Source organism: Mustela nigripes, chromosome 2 (genome assembly GCF_022355385.1).
Source record: "Mustela nigripes isolate SB6536 chromosome 2, MUSNIG.SB6536, whole genome shotgun sequence".
Lineage (NCBI taxonomy): Eukaryota > Metazoa > Chordata > Mammalia > Carnivora > Mustelidae > Mustela > Mustela nigripes.
In genome coordinates this window covers 57,512,503-57,537,173 of record NC_081558.1, presented here as the reverse complement: position 1 = coordinate 57,537,173, position 24,671 = coordinate 57,512,503, and the positions used below count along the sequence as shown (strand labels likewise).

Sequence of the window (24,671 nt, the reverse complement as noted above, 5' to 3'; positions counted from 1 at the left end):
ATTCAAACTTTAGTGATTACCAATGCAGATGGGGAGGAACACTTGAGTGGAAGAATCATTTAAGAGGTAGGATCAATAAGACCTATTGATTGGTTGACCATATGTGAGAAGGCGGAGAAGATCAAGACAATATGGGGGTTTCTGGATCTAGAAATTTCATGGTTACTGGGGTCCTTCACAGAGACAGGGATCCAGGAAGAGGAGCCATATGATGAAAAGGAGAGAGAATGAATTCAATATTGGATATTCTGAATTTAAAATGCCTGTGTACATTCCAATGTCCAGGAAGTAATGCAATATTGAGGTCTGAAGTGCAAGAGAGAAGCCTAGCAGGGACAGAAAGATTTGAAAGTTATCAGCAAAGAGGTGAGAACTGAAACCATGGGAGTGGATAAGAGGGTCAAAAGAGAAGAGGAACCAGGGAAGATCCTTGGAAGACATTGACTTTTCAGTGATGAAAATCACTGAAATTGGCTCAGAGACTGAACAGCGAAAAAATCAGAAGGAATTTAGAAGAGTACAGAGGATAGAGAAGAAATCAAAGGAGTAGGGAGGGATCCACACAACATATGGTCCAAGCAAATGAGAGAGGTACTTTCCATAGATGTCTCAGTGATAATGGAGGCAGAAGCCAGATTTCTAAGGCTCATGGAGTAAGCAGGTAGTAAAGAAATGGAAGACAGATGGTAGACAATGGTAAAACTCTTTTCAGAAGTTCTTAGGAGGTATTTGTTGAAGATCCCTATTCTACTGAGTTCACCTACTGTAGAAATTGTGTATGCAGCATTCCTGCAGTCTACATTGGATGTTTTTGCTCTCCCACCTCCCATTGCTCTTTTAGGACAATTGAGAGAATTCCCATTATCGCGGCCTCATTGTTGAATCCAACAATTTGTTTTTTCCCTCAATGTACCTATTCATTCAGTATATCTAACACTGTTAATCATTCATCTCTACCTCTGATCCAAGACAAAACTTGTGGTTTTAAAATATGAGTGCTCATTCTTTGACATTTTCCCCCTTTAACCCTTTTCCCATGAGTATGGAAAGGCTTTTGGCTAGTTCTATTAATAGATTATGGTGGAAGTGATACTATGGAAACTTAAATGCTAGGTCATAAGAGGTCATGAAGCTTTCTGCCTTGTTGCTGGAACCCTTGGTCCCAGAGTGCTGAGGCACCATGTAAGAAGTCCAACCATCGGGGAGGAGTCAAGATGGCGGAGAAGTAGCAGGCTGAGAAGACATCAGGTAGCAGGAGATCAGCTAGATAGCTTATCTAACCATTGCGAACACCTACAAATCCAATGGGAAATCGAAGAGAAGAAGAGCAACAATTCTAGAAACAGAAAAATCGACCACTTTCTGAAAGGTAGGACCTGTGGAGAAGTGAATCCAAAGTGACAGGAAGATAGAACGTGGGGGGAGGGGCTGGATCCTGGCAAGCAGTGGAGCAACAGAGCACAAAATCAGGACTTTTAAAAGTCTGCTCCACAGAGGGACATTGCTCCAGAGACTAAACTAGGGGGAAGCCCACACAGTGTCAGTGTAACCGCAGGTCCTGCGGGGTCACAGAAAGACCAGGGGTGTCTGAGTGTTGCAGAGCTCACAGGTATTAGAGCAGGGAAGCCCGCTACAGAGACAGAGCCGAGGAGTGAGCTCTCAGCTGGGGGTTACCTTGAACCAGTCGCAGGCTGGGTGAGCTCGGAGCGTGGCCGCAGGCCACAGAGACACAAATGACCAGGCGCTTTTCTCCAAGTGCTAGTGACTGAGCGCTTTCCTCCAAGCACAACCAGAGGCCAAGGAGATGGGGGCAGTTGGGCGCTTTTCTCTGAGGGCACACTGAGGAGCGGGACCCCGAGCTCTCAGCTCCTCCAGGCCGGAGATTGGGAGGCTGCCATCTTCATTCCTGTCCTCTGGAACTCTATGGAAAGCGCTCAGGGAACAAATGCTCCCTAAAGCAAACCCAAGGGGATTACTTAACCCGGCCCCTGGTGAGGGTGGTGCAATTCCGCCTGGGGCAAAGACCTTTGAGAATCACTACAACAGGCCCCTCCCCCAGAAGATCAACAAGAAACCCAGCCAAGACCAATGTCACTCACCAAGGAGAACAGTGGAATTCCAGAGGAGAAAGCAAATCTTATCTGGACAAAATGACAAGGCAGAAAAACTCACCACAAAAAAAAAAAAGAGCAAGAGGCAATACCGAAGGCTGGGGACCTAATCAATATAGACATTGGTAATATGACAGATCTAGAGTTCAGAATGACGATTCTCAAGGTTCTAGACAGGCTCAAAAAAGGCATAAAAGATATTAGAGAAATCCTCTCCGGAGAGATAAAAGCCCTTTCTGGAGAAATAAAAGAACTAAAATCTAACCAAGTTGAAATTAAAAAAGCTATTAATGAGGTGCAATCAAAAGTGGAAGCTCTTACTTCTAGAATAAATGAGGCAGAAGAAAGAATTAGTGATGTAGAAGACCAAATGACAGAGAATAAAGAAGCTGAGCAAAAGAGAGACAAATAAATACTGGACTATAAGGAGAGAATTCGAGAGATAAGTGACACCACAAGACGACACAACATTAGAATAATTGGGATTCCAGAAGAAGAAGGAGAAAGAGAGAGGGGAGCAGAAGGTATTTTGGAGAGAATTATTGCAGAGAATTTCCCTAATATGGCAAAGGGAAGAAACATCAAAGTCCAGGAGATGCTAAGAACGCCCTCAAAATTAATAAAAATAGTCCACACCTCGTCACCTGATAGTAAAATTTACAAGTCTTAGCGACAAAGAGAAAATCCTGAAAGCAGCCCGGAAAAAGAAGTCTGTAACATACAAGGGTAAAAACATTAGATTGGCATCGGACCTAACCACAGAGACCTAGCAGGTCAGAAAGAATGGGCATGATATATTCAGAGCACTAAACGAGAAAAACATGCAGTCAAAAATACTATATCCAGCTAGGCTATCACTGAAAATAGAAGGAGAGATAAAAAGCTTCCAGGACAAACAAAAACTGAAAGAATTTGCAAACACCAAACCAGCTCTACAGGAAATATTGAAAGGGGTCCTCTAAGCAAAGAGAGACCCTAAAAGTAGTAGATCAGAAAGAAACAGAGACAATATACAGTAACAGTCACCTTATAAGCAATACAATGGCACTAAATCCATATCTCTCAATAGTTACCCTGAATGTTAATGAGCTAAATGCCCCAATCAAAAGACACAGGGTATCAGAATGGATAAAAAAACAAAACCCATCAATATGCTGCCTACAAGAAATTCATTTTAGACCTGAAGACACCTCCAGATTTAAAGTGAGGGGGTGGAAAACAACGTACCCTGCTAATGGACATCAGAAGAAAGCTGGGGTGGCAATCCTTATATCAGATCAATTAGATTTTAAGCCAAAGACTATAATAGGAGATGAGGAAGGACACTATATCATACTCAAAGGGTCTGTCCAACAAGAAGACCTAACAATTTTAAATATTTAAATTAAATGCCCCTAACATGGGAGCAGCCAACTATATAAACCAATTAATAACAAAATCAAAGAAATACATCGAGAATAATACAATAATAGTAGGGGACTTTGACACTCTCCTCACTGAAATGGACAGATCATCTAAGCAAAAGATCAACAAGGAAATAAAGGCCTTAAATAACACACTGGACCAGATGGATATCACAGATATATTCAGAAAATTCCATCCCAAAGCAACAGAATATACATTCTTCTCTAGTGCACGTGGAACATTCTCCAGAATAGACCACATCCTGGGTCATAAATCAAGTCTCAACTGGTATCAAAAGATTGGGATCATTCCCTGTATATTTTCAGACCACAATGCTCTGAAGCTAGAACTCGATCACAGGGGAAATGTGGAAAGAACCCAAATACATGGAGACTAAACAGCATCCTTCTAAAAAATGAATGGGTCAACCAATAAATTAAAGAAGAATTTTAAAAATTCATGGAAACAAATGATAATGAAAACACAACAATTCAAAATCTGTGGGACACAACAAAGGCAGTCCTGAGAGGAAAATATATAGTGGTACAAGCCTTTCTCAAGAAACAAGAAAGGTCTCAAATACACAACCTAACCCTACACCTAAAGGAGCTGGAGAAAGAACAACAAAGGAAGCCTGAACCCAGCAGGAGAAGAGAAATCATAAAGATCAGAGCAGAAATCAATGAAATAGAAACTTAAAAAAAAGAACAAATCAACGAAACTAGGAGCTGGTTCTTTGAAAGAATTAATAAGATTGACAAACCCCTGGCCAGACTTATCAAAAAGAAAAGAGAAAGGACCCAAATTAATAAAATCATGAATGAAAGAGGAGCAATCACAACTAACACCAAAGAAATACAGACAATTATAGGAACATACTATGAGCAACTTGACGCCAACAAATTTGACAATCTGGAAGAAATGGATGCATTCCTAGAGACATATAAACTACTACAACTGAACCAGGAAGAAATAGAAAGCCTGAACAGACCCATAACCAGTAAGGAGATTGACACAGTCATCAAAAGTCTCCAAACAAAAAAAACCCCAGGGCCAGATGGCTTCCCCGGGGGAATTCTACCAAACATTGAAAGAGGAACTAATTCCTATTCTCCTGAAACTGTTCCAAAAAATAGAAATGGAAGGAAAACTTCCAAACTCATTTTATGAGGCCAGCATCACCTTGATCCCAAAACCAGACAAGGATCCCATCAAAAAAGAGAATTACAGACCAATATCCTTGATGACAAAGATGCGAAAATTCTCACCAAAATACTGGCCAATAGGATCCAACAGTACATTTAAAGGATTATTCACCACAACCAAGTGGGATTTATTCCAGTGCTGCAAGGTTGGTTCAACATTTGCAAATCAATCAATGTGATACAATACATTACTAAAAGAAAGAACAAGAACCATATGATACTCTCAGTAGATGCTGAAAAAGCATTTGACAAAGTACAGCATCCCTTCCTGATTAAAACTCTTCAAAGTGTAGGGATAGAAGGCACATACCTCAATATTATCAAAGCCATTTATGAAAAACCCACTGCAAATATCATTCTCAATGGAGAAAAACTGAAACTTTTCCGCTAAGGTCAGGAACATGGCAAGGATGTCCGTTATCACCACTGCTGTTCAACATAGTACTAGAAGTCCTAGCCTCAGCAATCAGACAACAAAAAGAAATTAAAGGCATCCAAATCGGCAAAGAAGAAGTCAAACTATCACTCTTTGCAGATGATATGATACTATATATGGAAAACCCAAAAGGCTCCACTCCAAAACAGCTAGAACTTGTACAGGAATTCAGTAAAGTGTCGGGATATAAAGTCAATGCACAGAAATCAGTTGCATTTCTCTACACCAACAACAAGACAGAAGAAAGAGAAATTAAGGAGTCAGTCCCATTTACAGTTGCACCCCAAACCATAAGATACCTAGGAATAAACCTAACCAAAGAGGCAAAGAATCTATACTCAGAAAACTATGAAGTACTCATGAAAGAAATTGAGGAAGACACAAAGAAATGGAAAAATGTTCCATGCTCATGGATTGGAAGAACAAATATTGTGAAAATGTCTATTCTACCTAAAGCAATCTACACATTTAATGCAATCTCTATCAAAATCCCATCCATTTTTTAAAAGAAATAGAACAAACAATCCTAAAATTTATATGGAACCAGAAAAGACCTCGAATAGCCAAAGGAATATTGAAAAAGAAAGCCAAAGTTGGTGGCATCACAATTCCGGACTTCAAGCTCTATTACAAAGCTGTCATCATCAAGACAGTATGGTCCTGGCACAAAAACAGACACATAGATCAATGGAACAGAATAGAGAGCCCAGAAATAGACCCTCAACTCTATGGTCAACTAATCTTCGACAAAGCAGGAAGGAATGTCCAATGGAAAAAAGACAGCCTCTTCAACAAATGGTGCTGGGAAAATTGGACAGCCACATGCAGAAAAATGAAATTGGACTATTTCCTTACACCACACATGAAAATAGACTCAAAATGGATGAAGGACCTCAATGTGAGAAAGGAATCCATCAAAATCCTTGAGAAGAACACAGGCAGCAACCTCTTTGACCTCAACCGCAGCAACTTCTTCCTAGGAACAAAGCCAAAGACAACAGAAGCAAGGGCAAAAATGAACTTTTGGGATTTCATCAAGATCAAAAGCTTTTGCACAGCAAAGGAAACAGTGAACAAAACCAAAAGACAACTGACAGAATGGGAGAAGACATTTGCAAATGACATATCAGATAAAGGGCTAGTATCCAAAATCTATAAAGAGCTTAGCAAACTCAACACCCAAAGAACAAATAATCCAATCAAGAAATGGGCAGAGGACATGAACAGACATTTCTGCAAAGAAGACATCCAGATGGCCAACAGACACATGAAAAAGTGCTCCTTATCACTCGGCATCAGGGAAATACAAATCAAAACCACAATGAGATACCACCTCACAACAGTAAGAATGGCTAAAATTAACAAGTCAAGAAATGACAGATGCTGGCGAGGATGCGGAGAGAGGGGAACCCTCCTGCACTGTTGGTGGGAATGCAAGCTTGTGCAACCACTCTGGACAACAGTGTGGAGGTTCCTCAAAAAACTGAAAATAGAGCTATCCTATGACCCAGCAATTACACTACTGGGTATATATCCTAAAGATACAAACGTAGTGTTCCGAAGGGGCACGTGCACCCGAATGTTTATAGCAGCAATGTCCACAATAGCCAAACTATGGAAAGAACCTAGAGGTCCATCAACAGATGAATGGATAAAGAAGATCTGGTATATATACACAATGGAATACTATGCAACCATCAAAAGAAATGAAATCTTGCCATTTGCGACAACGTGGATGAAACTAGAGGGTATTATGCTTAGCAAAATAAGCCAATCAGAGTAAGAATATTATTATATGATCTCCCTGATATGAGGAAGTGGAGATGCAATGTGGGGGGGTTGGGAGGTAGGAAAAGAAAAAATGAAAGAAGATGGGATCGGGAGGGAGACAAACCATAAAAGACTCAGTCTCAAAAAACAGACTGAGGATTGCTGGGGGGAGGGGGGATGGGAGAGGGTGGTGGGAATATGGACATTGGGGAGGGTATGTGCTATGATGAGTGCTGTGAAATGTGTAAACCTGGTGATTCACAGACCTGTGCCCCTGGGGATAAAAATACGTTATATGTTTATTTAAAAAAAAAGAAGTCCAACCATCCTGAGAAGTCCAACCCTATCTCTCCCACACTAGAGAGGCCATGTATAGATGATCTAGTAGACAATCATACCTGAGCTCATACTTCAGTCTTTCCAGCTCAGGTTCAAGATACCTGAATGAAAAAGCCCTCTGGGAAATGGATCCTTCAGCCCCAGCTGTTCCAGCCCTGGAGCTGTCAGAATTACTCCCACCCATTCAAGTCATCCCAATTGAGGGCCTAGATATCCAGAAGCAGAAAAGACCCACTGTTCCTGTACAAATGTAAACGCATGGCCCACAGTGTTCAAGTGCATTGTAGAAAGTTGTTTCACATTACTATATTTTGGGATGTTTTCTTACACAGCAATAGGTAACTGGAACACCATTTTTTTCTCATTTCTGTTCTTCTAGACAAACCATTTTTTGTCTCCTAATCCTACACAGCTACACAGATTGTGTTCCACCAGCCAGAGTGGGAAGTTCTCCCAAATCAGTAATGGAGCCTAATTAGCCCTAGACTAAAGGCTGTTCTGAACCTAACAAAGCTTAAAAGCATGTCTCAAAAGAACTAAATTCTAGCCCAGAACAAAGCCACAAAATATTTAAAGAAATACAAAACAAACAAAATCAAACACTCAAGAACATAATAATTACAATGCCTGTAATGCTATCAAAAATTACCAGGCACACAAAGAACCCAAAAGAAAAAAGAAAAAAAAAAAGCAAGGCGAAAAAGTAGTCAATAAAAACAGACCCTGAAATAACACAGATGACAGAATGATTTGACAATGGTACTAATAGGATATTTGAGGGTGCCTGGGTGGCTCAGTCTGTTAAGTATCTGCCTTTGGCTCAGGTCATGATCCCAGGCTCCTGGGATCAAGCCCCACATCAGATTCCCTGCTTCTCCTTCTACCTCCCCATGTTCTCTCTCTCTCTCTCTCTAAATAAAATCTTTTTTAGAAAGACCAAAACCAAACTTCTACAAATGAACAATACCCTGGATTAACAGCACATTTAGACACTGCAGAAGAAAAAAGGCAGGAAAAGAAGATAAGTGAATGAAGAGCAGAGAAGACAGAAATCAATTAAAATATCATACTTAAATACAGCCATTTCAATAACCATATTAAATGTGAATGTTTTGCATCCTAATTAGAAGGTAATGGTTGTCAGATTGGGTAAAAAGGCAAGGGCTAGGCCTTCTATAAGAAGTCACTTTAAAATATAAAGGCCACCAATAGATGAAAGTAAAAGAATGGAAATATATATACATAACACTCACACATACTTTTTAAAAAAGCTGGTGATTATATTAATATCATATGAAGTAGATTTCAGAACAAGGACTATTACCAGAAATTTAAAAAAATATTTCATAATGACAAAGGTCTTAAATGATAAAAAAAAAAAAACAAAACATAAAAATCCTAAATGTCAAGGCCCTAGTAACACAACTTCAAAATACATGAAGCAAAACCTGATGAGCTAAAGGAAAAAATGACAAATCCACATTTACTGTTGGAGATTTCAACAACTTCTCTCAATAACTAATAGAACAAAGTAGACAGAAATTCAGTAAGGATATGGAACAGGGGTCAGCAAACAGATCAGCCTTGCTTTCATAAATAAAGTTTTCTTGGAATGCAGCCATGCATATTTATTTACATATGGTTGATGACTGATTTGATGCTATGATGCCAAAGTCAAGAGTAGCTGCAACAGAGATGGTATGACCCGCAAGGACAAAAACATTACGCCCCCTGATAGAAAAGAGTTGAATGGCATTACCAAAATGACCTAATTAACATTTTTTGAACATTCTACACAAGGACATCTGAATATACATTTTTTCCAAGTACACATGGAACGTTTACTGAAACAGATTGTTTTCTGCATGATAATATAAGTCTCAATACATTTACAAGGATTCAAATATTTTCTCTGCCCACAATAGAATTAAATCAGAAGTCAATAACTAACTAAACAATACACTTCCAAATAACCCAGGAGTCAGAGAAGAAACTACAAAGGAAATTAGAAAATATTTGAATAACAGAAATGAAAATAGGACATATCAGAATTTGAGGCATGCAGATCAAATAAGACTTTCCTAGGCTGCCCGTGTATTTTAGCTCAGGGACGCCATGATCACTTAGCCACCACTGAAGATTTCTGTGGACCAAGCATCCTGCTTCTTGCTCTGGCCCAGATGCTCACCTTAACCAGTGGTTAGGTGCCACTGCCCATACTCTCCTGCTTCCTCGAATCAGTCAACTTCCCCAAAACTTAGCGGCTGAAACACCAGCCTTTCACTTTGCTCACAATTTGGTGATCAGCTGAATAGTTCTTGCGGTCTGAGTGGGCTCACTGAGCCTTTCATGTGCCTGTGGTCAGGTGGTGGCTGGATGACCTAGGACATCCTCCCTCACGTATCTGGCAGTTAGCTGGCTGTCAGCCAGGAGAAAGGGACAAGTGGGCTCCATGTCTCTCATCATTCAGCAGGCTAGCCCAGAATTTTTAACCAGAGGCCAGGTTCCATAGCAGGACAAAAGGGCAGACAAGCTCCAAAAGGGCAAACATTTTTCAAGTTTCAGCTTGGGCCACCCTTGTTACTGTTCTGTTGCCCAAAGCAGATTGAACATTGGAAATTAGATACAAGAGGTGGAGAATCAGACTCCACCTGGGAAGAGTGGCAGAGTGCTACAGATACAATAGGAAGAATTTGTGGCCATTTCTACCATCCGGGCAGGGAGCTCTTTTCAATGGGGATGTCTCCCCTGTCATCACCATCCTGCAGAGAATGACCATGACACAGCCTTTCAAAATTCTGATATTCCCCTCACCAGTGTATTACTCAAAGTACTGGTCAACAAAATGTCCTGTGGATCCCCCTCCCCAGGGGTCATTGTTAGGGACCAAATGAGTATTTGCTGAAATCTCTCAATCTTTGCCAAAGCTCTAGTTGCAAAGGAGTCTGGAAAAGGTTCTTTTCTTGCTTCCCAACATCTGCAGTTTGGGAAAGGATGGCAGAAGGCAGTGACACAGATGCCAGCTTCTACCTCTTGACCTCGAATCCCAGCTCCCTGAAGCCATATCACCAGAAGCCTCCCACTTGCTGACTCGGGCGAGAAACAGCTATAGCCCAAACCAACCCCAATGGGAGCAAGGCAGCCCCCACCCCTTGTCCAGGCCCCTCCATCCCAAGAGCTCACACTCCCCAAGTCCCAGAACTTACAATAATAATCACTTTGGTCACCAGCCCCACTGTGTTCCTCAGACTGTGCTCTGTATTCTAAATATATCATCTCTCTCAATCCCCAAAATCCCCTCCGGTGGGGGGAACACTCCATTTTAGGGAAGATAAAACCAAGGCTCCAAGAGATTAAGTCACTTCCTCACCTAAGTCACCTACGACAGAATAACCAAGCTGGAATTTGAACCTAAATCAAAGCGATAGGAAAGCCTCCTTTGCCACACAACATACCTGGCTCTCATTTCCTACCTCTGCAGTCCCTACCCAGAGGACCAGAATGCCAAGGAAGAACCACACTGACCCACTGCCTCAGCACCCAAGCTATGGATGCCTGCACTGGGTCCTGTAATCAATCAGCCCTCTACAGAGGCTCCACCAAACCCCCCTCTGTCGCCCACAATCACACCTTGGGTGAGAGGAACACATTCGTCCCTCCAAATTCCTAGAGGAAAAACAAATATGTAATTGTTGGAAATACGCTGTAACAGCCAGACCTCCTCGAAGTCAGCTATGTAAATGTAGGGACATCACCAGTTCTATTTCCCCTTGCTTGCAGAACAGAGTTTTCCTAAAGAGAACCCCTGACAATAGAAGGGGAGGAGGGGCTGACGTCACCCCTCACACCTGCCCCAAGACTATATCATGTGACCCATGCCTGGCCAGTAAGAGTCCACATGATAGGTTCAGAGCTGGACAAACGACCCAATCTGAGCCAATGGCCAGTCAGCTGGGTTTTTCCCCCCTGAACTAATGGGAAGAGGAAGTTCTTACACCACAGGAATTGCTAAGCTTGTTAATGATGAGCGTAAAGCCACTGGAACTACCTGGCTGGCATAAAGAGAAAGCCTCCAGGGAAAGAAGCCAACACAGAGGTCCTGGAACCAGCTCTTCCTGAAACTGGATAAGTTTTCTTTTATCTTTTTCTTCTTTTCAAAGGAATGAGTTCTATTTCCAATGTCACTTGTCCTGAATTATTTTTTTTAAGATTTTATTTATTTATTTGACAGAGAGAGAGATCACAAGTAGGCAGAGAGGCAGGCAGAGGGAGAGGGAGAAGCAGACTCCCCACTGAGCAAGGAGACCCATGTGGGCCTTAATCCCAGGACCCTTGGACCATGATCTGAGCCAAAGGCAGACACTTAACCAACTGAGCCACCCAGGTGCTCCTGGAAGAGTTTTCATTCACATAAATTGATTAGGGCATTAATTGGGTTTTTGTCACATGCTGTCAAATGATCCTGTTAAACACAATAAACTATGAAAGTCAAGTCAGGGTTCCATTTGTTTTGAAAGGCATAAACTTGGCCCCTTTCTCATCAAGTAAGCAAATAAAATCCTTCATACCCAGAACCATCATTCCAGTCATTCTGGCACCTTCCCAGGGCCTTGCCCAACCTTTTCCTGACCTGAACAGTCCCCCTCCCCCCTTACACACACATAAACACACAACATGGCATTTCCTTAGCAACAATGCCAGCCCCTCCCACCTCCATTGATACTCAGTCTGGCCCTCGAGTTGTCCTTCCATGAAGATGAGGTCTCCCCTCAGAGGGACACGGGCTCAGGGTGTGGGGCTGAGCAGAAACAGCCTTAGGCTGATGGTCACCAAACTGTGGATCAATGCACCTATCAGTGGAACACTTAAGAGCAAACATCCTAATATCTATGTTATTTACATATTTTGTAACATTATTCACATTGTATGTATTAGTAATGCTTGAGTAAGTCCTATTTTAGATGACATTCAAATAGAAATTCTCCGATTGTCTTCCCCTGTCTTTCATGTCCTCTCTGGAGACCTCAGGAGGAGTGAGTGATGGCCCGACTCTCCTTTCCATCCTGCAAGTTGTTTTCCAAACTTTCAATATTGTGAGTAAAAGGAGGGGCCCTCCCAGACACAGGGGTGGGGGGAAGGGCTGGCTGAATTACCCCATGGAAATACTGGCGTCCTGGGCTGGGGGCAGGGTGGGCCCAGTTTCCAGGAAGGGTATGGGCAGGAAGCCAGGCAGGAAGGGGCTGGGAGTTTCTGGAAGGGCAGCCTGGAGGGGCCTGGCAGGCTAGCCCATGGGCCTCACTGCACAGCATTTTCAGAGATGGGGAATCCTTGGCACTTCCGGGCACATGCCAGGGAACAGGTGGGGGAGGGAGGGCAGGAGGGTTCCTGGCTCAGAACAGGGACAGAGGCGGTAGGCACCTCCTCAGTGGGCTTCCAGGAGGGGTGGCCATGGACAGAGAGGAGAAGGTGGGCAGACCTGGAGGGGCAGTGACAGGGGCACTTGGGTCTTCCTCTGAGCCTGGCCCCACCCAACCCATGCTCAGTCTGGGTGGGATCCTTGTAAGACATGTCCTTTCAGCCAAGAGGGTCCTTGGAGCAAAAGGGGACAGAGAAGATGGCCAGAGGGGCTTTAATTAGTTAGGGGTGGGGAGTCTGAGGATGGTGTTGTCAGGCTGGAAAGATCCTCAGGCAAAGAATCTTGTGGATGGGCAGGGAAGGAGCTGCCCCATGGCAGGGTCCCTCTCTCAGACTTCTGTGGCTCCCATGACATCTGCCCAGGAGGTCCCTCCTTGAATATATTAGTCAGGTTATAGGAAAGAAACCCAAAGTAAGAATGGTGTTAAAGAAGTTCGTTATTCTGTCTCTACTAGTCTGGGCATAACCTTTCTTGGCAGATAGTGTTGGTGGCTCCATGGGCTCAGAGACCCAGGCTCCCTCTGCCTTATTGTTCCACTGTCCCTGCGTGGTCCCAGATGGCCCATCTCCACAGCGGCCTTCCAGGCAGACGGATTGGGGGAGGGCCGAAGATGGTTCACAACCTATCCCGTGACCACAGCCGGCTAAAAGGATGTGGGGATGTGATCCCAGAAGGTGGTCAGGTACTTCTGTGATGGTGGAAGGAGGAGAGAAGATACTGGGGGCCAGCTGGCAACCTATCCCAGATACCTACAATACTCAAGGTCACATAGGAATGAACTTCTTCACCAGTGTCCTCCAGATAAGAACTTTGTTTGCCTCCAAGGGGAAGCAAACACAGGGATGGTCATTACAGGATCACATGCAGAAAGAGCTTAGGTTCCCCAACATGGACCTCTCCGCCCACGAGAGAAAACGACTCCCCAGCAGCCCCTCTGGCCTCTTGTACCCCAGCCTGGCTCCCTGTATGCTGTCCCTAAGCACAAGGAACCCCACACATAAGCCTCTGGAATCCATATCCTCTTAGCATCTGAGGTCGAGTGGCCCCCTGTTCCATCCTTCATCCAGTCGTCCGTACAACATATCCTGAAAGCCTCCCAAGCTCTGGTCTGCCCTCAGGGGTCCCACCACCTCCAGATCCTGTGCTCCCCACCCCTCCACCTGATAGTACCTGGTTCAGGGTGGAAACGCTAGCCAAGCTGCTCCAGCAGTGGGGGGAAAAATAGAACTTCAGCAGGCAACTCCCAGACAAAGATTTGAACCTGGGGAGATGAGAGCCCTGGAGTGGCTGGGGCCAGTCATTACATGGTGGGGAACACGTTCCTGAGGGGGGACCCCATGGAGAAGAAAGCAGATGTGTGATGTCTGAGGCCCTTGAAGCAAGGGCTCCCCCAGACAGGAATTTCCAAGTAAGCCACCTGTCTCACTGCCATCAACAGCAAGTCTCCAGAAGGAAGCAGGCACCTCTCTACTTCAGGTCCAGAGCCTCCTTCAGAGCCGTCGGGGAGGCGGGGTGGGGGTGCGGTAGGGGGTATGATAGGACACAGGTCAGGGTCCTCATTCTGGCCTCGAGGCGCAGGCTACCTCAGTGGGAGGCCTGGCAAGCGTCCCCTCCTTACATCTTCACCTTGGGGTTTAAGTTGACCTTGCGTCTCCAGGAGCGGTCCTCCCTCTGAGCTGCAGGAAAGAGGGCCGATGCCCCAAAGACAGGAAGTGGTTCAAAATAGGCTGGGGGAGCCGCTGGAAAGGCCATCCAGGCAGGAAATGCTCTGGGAGTGGGGAGGAGAATGGCGGGGTTCCTTCAGCAAAACTGTCCTCTTGGAGCCCCTTCCCCCGGGCACGAGGGGCCCCTGCGTCACGGGCACACAGTCTCATGCATGGACAGGCCTCGTTGGTGACCATGCACACTCATAGATAGGAGCTGCGGTGTGCACTCTGAAAAGAAGCGCAAGCTGTTACGAGGGCATAGGAGAGGGGCCTGGCCTGACACAGCAGCAAGGAAGGCCTCCCTGAGTCAGACCCAAAGGCCCTGGGGTCAGGGGTCATTGCAGCAGACACCATGCAGTGGGCCCCCACTGTCTGTGCCCACCTCCTCTGTGGCAGAAGTGGGCACACGTGAACTACATTTCCCATAATCCATTACAACAAGGGTTAAATTCGATTCCACCAATCAGGGGCGCTCGTGTGTGATTTGGAAGTTTTGGGGTTTTCTGCTGGTAAATATGGTTGTGAAGATGATGGGTCTCGGCAGGGATGGTCCAGGCTCCGACTTCATGGGGGCTCAACCAGCAGCTGCAGCAGCGGAAGTGGCTTCTGATCCCTGGATCCCAGTTGAAAGGCTCTTCACTTGAACTAGCAGTTCCCATGGTAGGTACGGATCACCTCCTCCCCAAGGGTGGCCCAGGTGGGGCCAGGTTCTGCCATGATTTCTGCAATCATCCCGGAGGCTCCACCAGGTCCCCCAAAGTAGCACCCGAGCCCCTGTATTAAGTCTCCTGCTTAAAATGCCTGGAGTGACTTTAGTACCTCTAACTGAGAGACTAGGCAGAGAACCAAAGAATGGTCCAGATGAAGTGCCTGGCAGGAGTGGGACAGCCTTGCTGCAGAGAAGGGATGCGGAGAGGCAGGGAGCCTAGTTGGGAGCTATGACAGGGTATGACAAAAGCCTGAATGAGGCAGGGACGGTGGGATGGAGCAGAAGGGAAGGGGAAGGGTAAGAAATAAGCCGGACTTAGTAACTGTGGGCATGAAGGGCTCTCCTTGGACCAATGAGGTTCCATGACTCTTAGGAAGCAAATAAAGCAGTGTGGTGCCATGGGGAGAGCAGGGCCTTGGGGGTGCCAGGTAAGACAGCTCTGACCCCCAAGCTCATGTGGCTTATCTTCCAGCAAGGGACACAGATCAACAAGTGGATAAAATTATTTCCAAAAGTGACAAGTGCTACTGAAAAGAGGGTAGCTTTGGAATAAAATAGTCAATAGACCAATAAATTGGTCAAGAGATGCCTCTCAGAGGAGGGGACAGTTGGGTTGATAACTGAAGGGTGAGAAGGCAGCCATGGGAGGCTCTCCAAGCAAAGGGAATAGCCAATGCAAAGTACTCAGCTCAGGAAGGGACATGACGTGGGACGCCTGGGTGACTCAGTGAGTTAAGTGTCTGCCTTCTGCTCAGATCACAATTCCAGGGTCCTGAAATCGAGTTCCGCATCAGGCTCCTTGCTCAATGGAAAGTCTGCTTCTCCCTTTCCTCTGCCCCTCTCCCTGCCTGTGTGCATGCTCTCTCTCTTTCAAATAAATAAATAAAATCTAAAAAAAAAAAAAAAAAAAAAAAAGAGGAAGGGACGGGATGTGTCCAGGGCTCACACAGAGGCAGGATGGTTATGATAGATAAGCAAGAAAAGAAGCGAGGAGAGGAGACGGGGTCCCAGAGGAAGGTTGGAAAGGGGGTAAAAACTCTCAGTCAACCAGAACCTTTGATTAACCAGAATGTTCCACCCTTCCTGTTCAAGCATTAATGCCATTAATTTGGCAAATGAGTGAGCCATGTGTTAAAGGGTCACCAGAAACCAGACAAATAGTAGGAAAGACGTGTAACTGGGGAAGGGGACCAGAATCCAATAAAGACAGGAATCACTGGCTACCAAACACCAAACAGAGTGGGGCTAAAATCCCTGTCAGATGGAAGGAAGAGAAGAGAAGGATGGGGATGAAGGGAGAAATCTTCCAGAGGATTCCAGGTCAGATGCCAGAGGAAGCAGGACTTTTCTGGTAGCAGGTGATGACCTGACCTCAACCGGCCTAACTAAAATGAGCGTTACTGACATAAGTAGCTGAAAACCCAGGCAGGAAATTAAGCCCAAATTAAGGGTTCTAAATACCATCACTATTCCCAGATTTTTCAGTTTTTAGCTCACCTTCTCTGGTGGCTTCACTCTCCTCCTGGTGGAGAGATGGCTGCCATAGTTCCAGCCCTTGTGTCTATCTGCTCAGCCTGGAGGCCGTCAGAAACAGGAATGCCTCCGGTTGACTTGGATCAGGACTGTCTCTGAGCCTATTGTGGTGGGCAGGGGAATGCAGGGCATTGGCTAGCTGTGGCTGGGGTGGCCCACCCCCAGAGCCAGCCAGGGCCAGCCCCAGGCAATCACTGGGCCCACGGTGGGGGAGGGGAGGGTTTGTTCCCAGGGGGGATGGGGTGAGTTATTGAAAGAAGAGGGAATGGATGCTGGTCCACCAAGGACTTCCAACAAGAGCCACCAAAACTCTAATACCACTACTAGTCTCCACCATCATCACCATTCTTATCCACTGAGCACTGGCTCTGCCTCTGAACCCGCTGAGCACTTCACATATATTACCTTTGTCAGTGCTCCTGACCCCTTAAGGCAGGGGATCTTCATTCCCTCAGGCAACAGTTGTTTTTCAGGTACCTTCTAAGAACCTTGCCTCCGTCCCAAGTGTCAGGGACACCGCAGGTTGTGAACAAAGCAGGAAGCGTCCCCACCTTCAACCTTCCATGCTGACCTTCCAGCAAGAAGGAGCTCCATCAGCAAAGTTCGTGAAGGCTGAAAATGCCTGCGAGACACCGAATCAGGAAGGGGAGCAGGGGAGGATTTAAACAAAGAAATGAGAAGTGACGTTTGAGGAGAACTCACAGGATGTGAGGAAGCGGACCTTGGTGGTATCTGAGTGGAGCACCTTCCAGGAAGAGGGAACAGGCATTGCAAGGGCCCTGGGGCAGGCCTGGGCCTGTGTGTATGAGGAGCAGGAGGAAGACCGTGCGTGGGGGGTGGAGGATGGGGGCGAATGGTAGGAAAGGAGGAGAGGAGAAAGGGGGGGAGGACTTTCCCTCTGGATGACGCAGGAGCCTGGGGAGAGTTTTGAGCAAAGGGGGGACTGGTTAAAGTGGGATCCTGTCACCTGCCCTGGGGAGAAGAGGTTGTGTTTGGAACACAAAGGACCCAGGCAGGAGGTGGGGAGCCCAGGGAGGCCTGGGACTGAGTAGCAGCAGGGGATCGGGCAAAGAGGTCAGATTCGATGCACAGTGAAGGCAGAGTGGGCAGGGTTTGTGGGCACACTGGGTAAGGGGGTGAGGGAAAGAGATGCCCATATACCCATGAGAAAACCTGGGCACAGAGGCTTAAGAAACTTGATCTGGGCTCTGACTTCACCTTGGTGGGCTGTGTGCAATCAGGGCACCTGCCTGGCTGTGGGGGCCCCTGGAGGAAGGGGCTCCCTACAGTCCAGCCAGGAGCCGAGGAGTAGAGGTTGCCCAGGCTCTCTGGAGAGAAACCCAGAGGGACAGAGAGCAGAGGCTGGTGTGTTTTTCAGGAAGGAAATCTTCGCTGCTGTAACAGTCTGGGAGTCTCGGCTCAGCCCAGCAGTCCAGCCTGCCAGGAAGCGCCCCCTCCCGCCCAGCTTGCTGGTCCCGAGGCAAACACTTTTGAGGACAGGAAGGGGAGAGGTGAGGTGAGTATCAAAGCAGCTGTGGAATTCAGGGGCGGGCCAAGCAAGGGGGTCCTTGCCATCTTAAGTGCTGCTGGTGACTTCCAAGACCCCAGACCGTGAGCAGACAGTGGGTTGGGGGTGGTGGGGGTGGGGTGACCCAGCTCAAGGACCGGCCCCACAATGCATCGCATTACCCATTACCCGGGCCGGAATTCCTGCAGGACGCTTTGTTCTAGATGGCAGCCCTGCTAGGGCCATCAGGCCTGGGCCGTGGCCTGGGTGGCAGGCCAGAATGAGGCCTCAGGAAGCCCTCAGCCGGGTACGGAGCTGGGCACTGCCCCGCAGTCCTGCCAGCCCTTCTGCGGGCACCCTCCACCTCACCGGCGCCACAGCCCCCCTTGGGCCTCCCGCCCTGGAGCCGCCTGGAAACTGGGTCTGGTCCAGCCGGACAGGCTGTGTTAACTCCAGCTGGGGGCCTTCGTTGAGGCCACTCCAGTTTCCTGCAGCCATGCCCACTGTCTACAACCGAGTCCACCCGTCCCGCTTCCCCCCTCCCTCACCAAGCCTCCCCCTCTTCCTGCCCTGCCCCTCTCCCTCACAGTGCAACCTGCCCTGGAATGGCAGTATGGTTCAGTGGAAACTCTGCAGAACGGCTCCAGACTGTGTGACGTCAGGAAAGCAACTTAACCTCTCTGTGCTTCGGCTTCCTCTGCTTTACAGAAGGCCACCGGCTCCCCTGTAGATGTAATAAAGCAGGGGCATCCATGCGAGGAGGAACCCTCAGCTTTGGGGAACTGATTCAGAATCATGCCATCAGAAACATCCAGAGGAAAAGCCTGTTATGTTCAGTACTGAGTTTTGGTGTTACTTTGATTTGTGGAATTTTTTAGAACAAACAGAAAGCCAGGCACTGTTCTAAGCTTGTCGCCTGTACAGAGGCACCACCAACGGCAGCAACTTCCCACTCTGATAAAGGAGGAGGGAGACTGCACCACAGACAGGCGGACACGATGCCCAGAGGTGGGAAGTTGCAGAATTAGAATTCAACCTTGGCATTCTAGCTCCTGGTCCACGCTCATAAGCGCCGCTTTGCACCCCCAAGTTCTTAGGGCTCCTGAGGTCTCATGCCTTCCCTTCCCCTGCCACCCTCAGAGGACTAAAGCCCCCACCTTTACAGAGAGAGAAGATTATTCTCCAGAACTGTGTAAGACGGGTGTGTGTGTGTGTGTGTGTTTGTGTGAGCACACGTGTGACTGTAGGCGGGTGTGTGTGTGTGTGTGTTTGTGTGAGCACACGTGTGAGTGTAGGCAGGTGTGTGTGTGAGCACATGTGTGAGTGTATTGTGTGCATGCGCATATACGTGTGAGTGTGTGCGTGTTTGAGCGGGTTGTGGGTAGAAGTGTGCGGCGTGGGTGAGAGTGTATGCTGTGTGGCAGGTGAAGTGTGATGTGTTTGAGTGGAGGTATGGACGGCGCACACGTGGGTGTGCATAGATGTGGGGTGTGTGTGAGTGCATGGGGTGTGAGGGATGTTGCGAGCGCCCTGTGCTCGCGTGCGCAGCAGCCTGGGGAGCTCCTGAGAGGAGCTAGAAAGAGGGAGTAGGGCAGGGGTGAGGCTTTGGATGTGCCTGAAAAAATTAAAGAGCAATTAGTCAAAGCTGAATTGTTTTTCTAAACTCCTAATGCAAACAACATGTGGGGCAGCGCCCAGATGGTGCCCGGGAGCCCCTGACAGGGTCCTCAGGAAACAGGTGCTCCTGGAATGTTTCCTGCCGCTGGGCTGTGGCGGGCCAGTGAGGTCGCCATGTTCTTTATTACCGTCAGGCAGGGCCCAGCTGCAGGCCTGTCCAGCTGGGTGGAAACACACGGCCGCCGGTCACAACAATGCTGGCCTCAGCTGGGACGGGCCCCACGGCTCTGCCAGGCCCCGCGTTGCCAGCCAGTATGAGGTGTGTCCTGGGCCAGGGTCGCGGGGTGCGGGAGCCGTGCTCTCTTGACTCTGTGCAACTGCCCAAGAGTAGGTCGTGAGCCTCTTTAATCTGGAAAGCTATTGCCGATTATTCTCCCAAAGTGTTGGACCAACGCACGGTACCATCAGCAGTGGGTGCCAGGCCTTGTTTTCCTTCTACAAGCCCGGAGTACTCTCAGTCTTCTTCATTCTGGTCAGTCTGATAGAGCAGGATGGTATCTCCCAAGAAGAGGGACACAGTGATGCCCGTGTTGTAGGAAAATCATTAGGGGTGGCTAAACTGAGGATAGATTGGGGGATAACCAAGATTATGTTCAGTCACACACACACACACACACACACACACAGAGTGTGTGCTTCAGTGACTTAAATAAGGATGTATTTATCTCACATAAGGGGAAATCCAAATGCTGTCCAGTGTCTGGAGGACGCCTGGGCTGAAATCTCTGTGAATCTCTTTCTTTATTTATCCATCTTAAGATGGATGCTGTCATTCCAGCCATTAGATCCACATTCAAGACAAGGGAAGAGGGAAGAACGAGGACGGGTTAGAGCTGAGTCCATCTCTTTTCATCAGGAAAGAAAAGCCCTCCTCAAAGTGACCCCAGCTGATTATCTGCTACTCTTTTACAGGCAGAGGGTGGGGATGGATGTTGGGCAGCTGACCACTGGTGTCTGCCACGATGGGTTCCAGTATACCAGCTGCCAGACATTGTTGCTGTGGGTCAGCCTGGGCCCTGCCCCACCTGGCCCCGCTCAAATGAGACTCTAGCCACCGACTGACAGCATGGTGGGTCCTGCAACCAGCAAGAGTTCAGCCTGGAATAATACCAGGAGCTTCTTTCCAGCTCAAGGTATGCCTCAAAAATTGTTTCCAAGCTTCTGATGAGGGATACAAGGCCACTTCCTGCCCAGTGTGGGAGCCAGTTAGTTGGGTCTCAGGCTTCGTTGGTTAAGCATCCAACTCTTGATTTCAGCTCAGGTCACGATCTCAGGGTCATGAAGTCCAGCCCCGCATGAGGCTCCACGCTCAGCCTGAAGCCTGCTTGAGATTCCCTCTTCCTCTCCCTCTGCCCCTCTCCTACTCACTCACGTGCTTATGCTCTCTCATTCTCTCTCTCAAAAAAAAAAGTGCATGGTAGGAAGAGGTGCCCGGGGGTCTCAGTCAGAGTGTGTGCGACTCTTGATCTTAGGGTCGTGAATTTAAGCCCCATGTTTACTTAAAAAATAAAAGAGTACATGGGAGTTCCACTTCCAGCAAAATGACAGTGGGCAATAGGCAATCATCATTCTAATAATAGCTGGCACATCGCGCTTACTATATCTAGACACCATTCTAAACATTTTATATGTTTGTTCATAGGGATCCTCTGTGGTGGGAATATGAGTCTTTCATTTTTCAGATGAGAAAATTGAGGCACAGAAAGGATAAGTAGCCTGCCCAAGTCACACAATTATGAGTAGCTTAGTATTTCCTAGAATTGGATAAAGTCTAATAAACATTCCTTTCAATGCACTGCAGATCTTGTAGGAAGAAAGGAGAGAATGGAGGGAGGGAGAGAAGGAGGCAGGGAGGGAGGGAGGAAGGCAGAGGGAAATTCCTAAGGCTCAAAAGTGAAGGAGTATCAAAAAGGGAAGAAAGAGCGACTTCACAGTGGAGACGCCTGACAAGCATGACCAGGTGCTCAAGGTCAACACCCACAGTGACAGACCATGCTGATAGCACACTCCCGTGATCTGACAGGATGAGAATGACCCTCTAACCCTGAGGTCTTCCTCCCCCAAATCACTAACATCTTCCAATAAAATTGCAGCGCTTACACGGAGAGATCCCATACTTCCCCACCCAGTTCCCCTTATTAGTAGTATTTTCCATGAGTGTGGTACTTTTGTTACAATTAATGAATAACACTGACATTACTATTTTAATTAATAATTATTAACTAATTAATTATTAACATTATTATGAACTCAAATCCATACTTTCTTCGGATGTCCTGAGTTTTACCCAATGTCCTTTCTCGTCCCAGGACGCCATCCAGGGTGCCTGTGGCATTTAACCCTCTCCTTAAGCTCCTTTTGGCTATACCAGTTTCTCGCTTGCTGAAAATAAACAGTGGGGATTGACAGATCAATAGATTGATCGATCAATAGATCCACTTATGATCTATAGTGTTTTCCAATTTCCATGGTGTAAACTCTGCCACCACAGCCCATTTCAAGCTGCCAATGAGATGTCACTCGACCAATTGCTAGCCCACAATCAACTCTTGCAGCTCGGGCTCACCGCTGCCTCAGCACCAAGTGAAGAAAGAGTTACAAGAAAGAATTACAAGAATGAAAGAGTGTCCACCATATTAAATGCTGTTGACCTGCCAAATTAGATAAGGACCTCTGCAATGATGGATATAACATTTTTTTTCTTTTTTTAGTGATCTCTTCCCCTAACACGGGGCTAGAACTCATGACCCTGAGATCAAGAGTCACACGCTCCACCAACTGAGTCAACCAGGCGCCCTGGATGTGTATGACATTTTGCCACACAAAAATGTTAAATCTAGTTCAGACAAGAGGCAAAAATAATATGACTTCATACCCTGTTTGTAAAGTCAAGTTCTCCCTGTGCAACCTATTAACTAGACAGTGAAAGAGAATCAACTGTCTAGCTTGTTTATTTTCAACTTCTCCTCTTTCTTAGTATATGTGTTAAGGCTACAATTTTCCCTCCAAGCATGGCTTTAACTGCATTCCACACATTTTAACATGTGATATTTTAATCATCATTCATTCAAAACATATTTTTAATTGCCATCCTGGTTTTTTTTCTTCTGGCCCTTAGGGGTTTTGTGGTTTTTGAGTATTGTTTAATTTCCAAATATGTGAAGATTTTTTTATAACTTTTTAAGATATTTTTAAAGATAATCTTTATTTATAACTTAATTATCTTGTGGTCAGAAAACATAGTCTATTTTATTTCAGTTCTTTGAGGCTTTTTGAGATTTGCTTTCCAGTAAAATACATTTTTGGTAAATCTCCAATGTGTGCTGGAAAACAATGTCTATTCTAAAGTAGTTGTGTTCAATGTACTGTATATGTCCAGGAGGTCAAATTTGCTGACCATGTTATTTGAATCCTCTATATCCTTACTGATTTTTCCCCCTGCTTATTCTATAAGTTACTGAGAGAGGTCAGAGTGGTATTAACATCTCACAGGTGGTATTAACATCTCACACTGAAATTGTGGACGTGTCCATTTCTCCTCATCTGTTTTCCATCGTTTATTGCTTCTTTTGGTTTTCAATCATATGGTCTCCTCTGTGCCTATGCCTAACTACTTTTACTATGTACTTGACATTAAAATCTTTTTTTCTTTAGGGGCACCTGGGTGGCTCAGTCCGTTCGTTAAGCATCTGCCTTCAGCTCCTGGTTATGATCCCAGGGTCATGAGCTCGAGCCCCACATCCGGATCCGGGCTCATCAGGGAATCCTCTGCTGCTCCCCCTGCTTATTCTCTGGATCGCTCTCTCCCTCTCTGTGTCAAATAAATAATAAAATAAGATCTTTTTTTAAATGTTTATTTATTTATTTGAGAGAGAGATAGCATGCAGTGGGAAGAGGCAGAGGCAGAGGGAAAGAGAGAGTCTCAAGCAGACCTGAGTTGAGTATGGAGCCCCACGTGGGTCTTGATCTCAAGACCCTGAAATCACTACCTGAGCCAAAACCAAGAGTCAGACGCTTAACCAGCTGTGCCACCCAGGTGCCCCTGAATACTTAAATCTTCAACATTGTTTGTAGAAATAATTTGGGGTCTAGAATGTTATTGTGCTCCTCCAGAAAGATATTGAAACCTTTCTCCCAAAAGGCATGAAAGGGGTTAAACATCCCCAGAAAGGCACTGCTAGTTCCTTAGGCGCTAAATCCGAAGTCCAGTTTTAGGGTTTGAGATCCTTTGGCACTGAGGAGCAGTTCCTGCCAGGAATAGTCTAAGCCCACCTCCACTTCTCCCTTACTTCCAGGGCATACTGCTTCAGGATCCTGACTTAGAGCCCAAGCAGTAGATCGGCTCTCACCAACTTTTCTCTTCCTAGCTCCACCAACTGTCTAGAACAGTGGCTCGGGTCTTAGCTACCTCTTCTGAAATTGGCAAACACCCTCATGGACAAGTGGTCCCAAATGCTGAACTCACTTTTCTGATTTTTTACTTTATATTTTGTGCTGGCCCAGCAACACTTCACAGTGCTGGTAGCTCTCTGATGCTTTCAAGCAGGCATTTTGTTCTGTTTTGGGTGGTCCAGTTTTTCTAATTGTCTTCTGTGAAAAGGTGGGGACTGATCACTTAGTCATCTTTTTAAAAAATCAGAACACTTACCTCCTTCTTTAGAGGAAAAAGCCATGACTTTCTCTCTCTCTCTCTTTTTTTAAAGATTTTATTTATTTATTTGACAGATAGGGAGTGATTACAAGTAAGCAGAGAAGCAGGCAGAGAGAAGGGGGGAAGCAAACTCCCTGCTGAGCAGAGAGCCCGATGTGGGGCTCAATCCCAGGACCCTGAGACCATGACCCGAGCCGAAGACAGAGG

The 24,671-nt window shown here is 46.3% G+C and overlaps 1 long non-coding RNA gene across 2 annotated transcripts; it reads left to right on the top strand.

The window, feature by feature from the left end:
- Positions 1-12,273: 12,273 nt before the first annotated feature.
- Positions 12,274-23,588, top strand: LOC132009911 (uncharacterized). Of its 2 annotated transcripts, XR_009402091.1 has the most exons (5): positions 12,274-12,358; positions 14,932-15,047; positions 18,008-18,145; positions 20,726-20,946; positions 23,468-23,588. It is a non-coding gene; the product is annotated as an uncharacterized LOC132009911 (long non-coding RNA). The 2 variants fall into 2 exon arrangements; XR_009402092.1 differs by lacking the exons at positions 20,726-20,946; positions 23,468-23,588 and adding an exon at positions 18,726-19,552.
- The last annotated feature ends 1,083 nt before the right edge of the window (positions 23,589-24,671 follow it).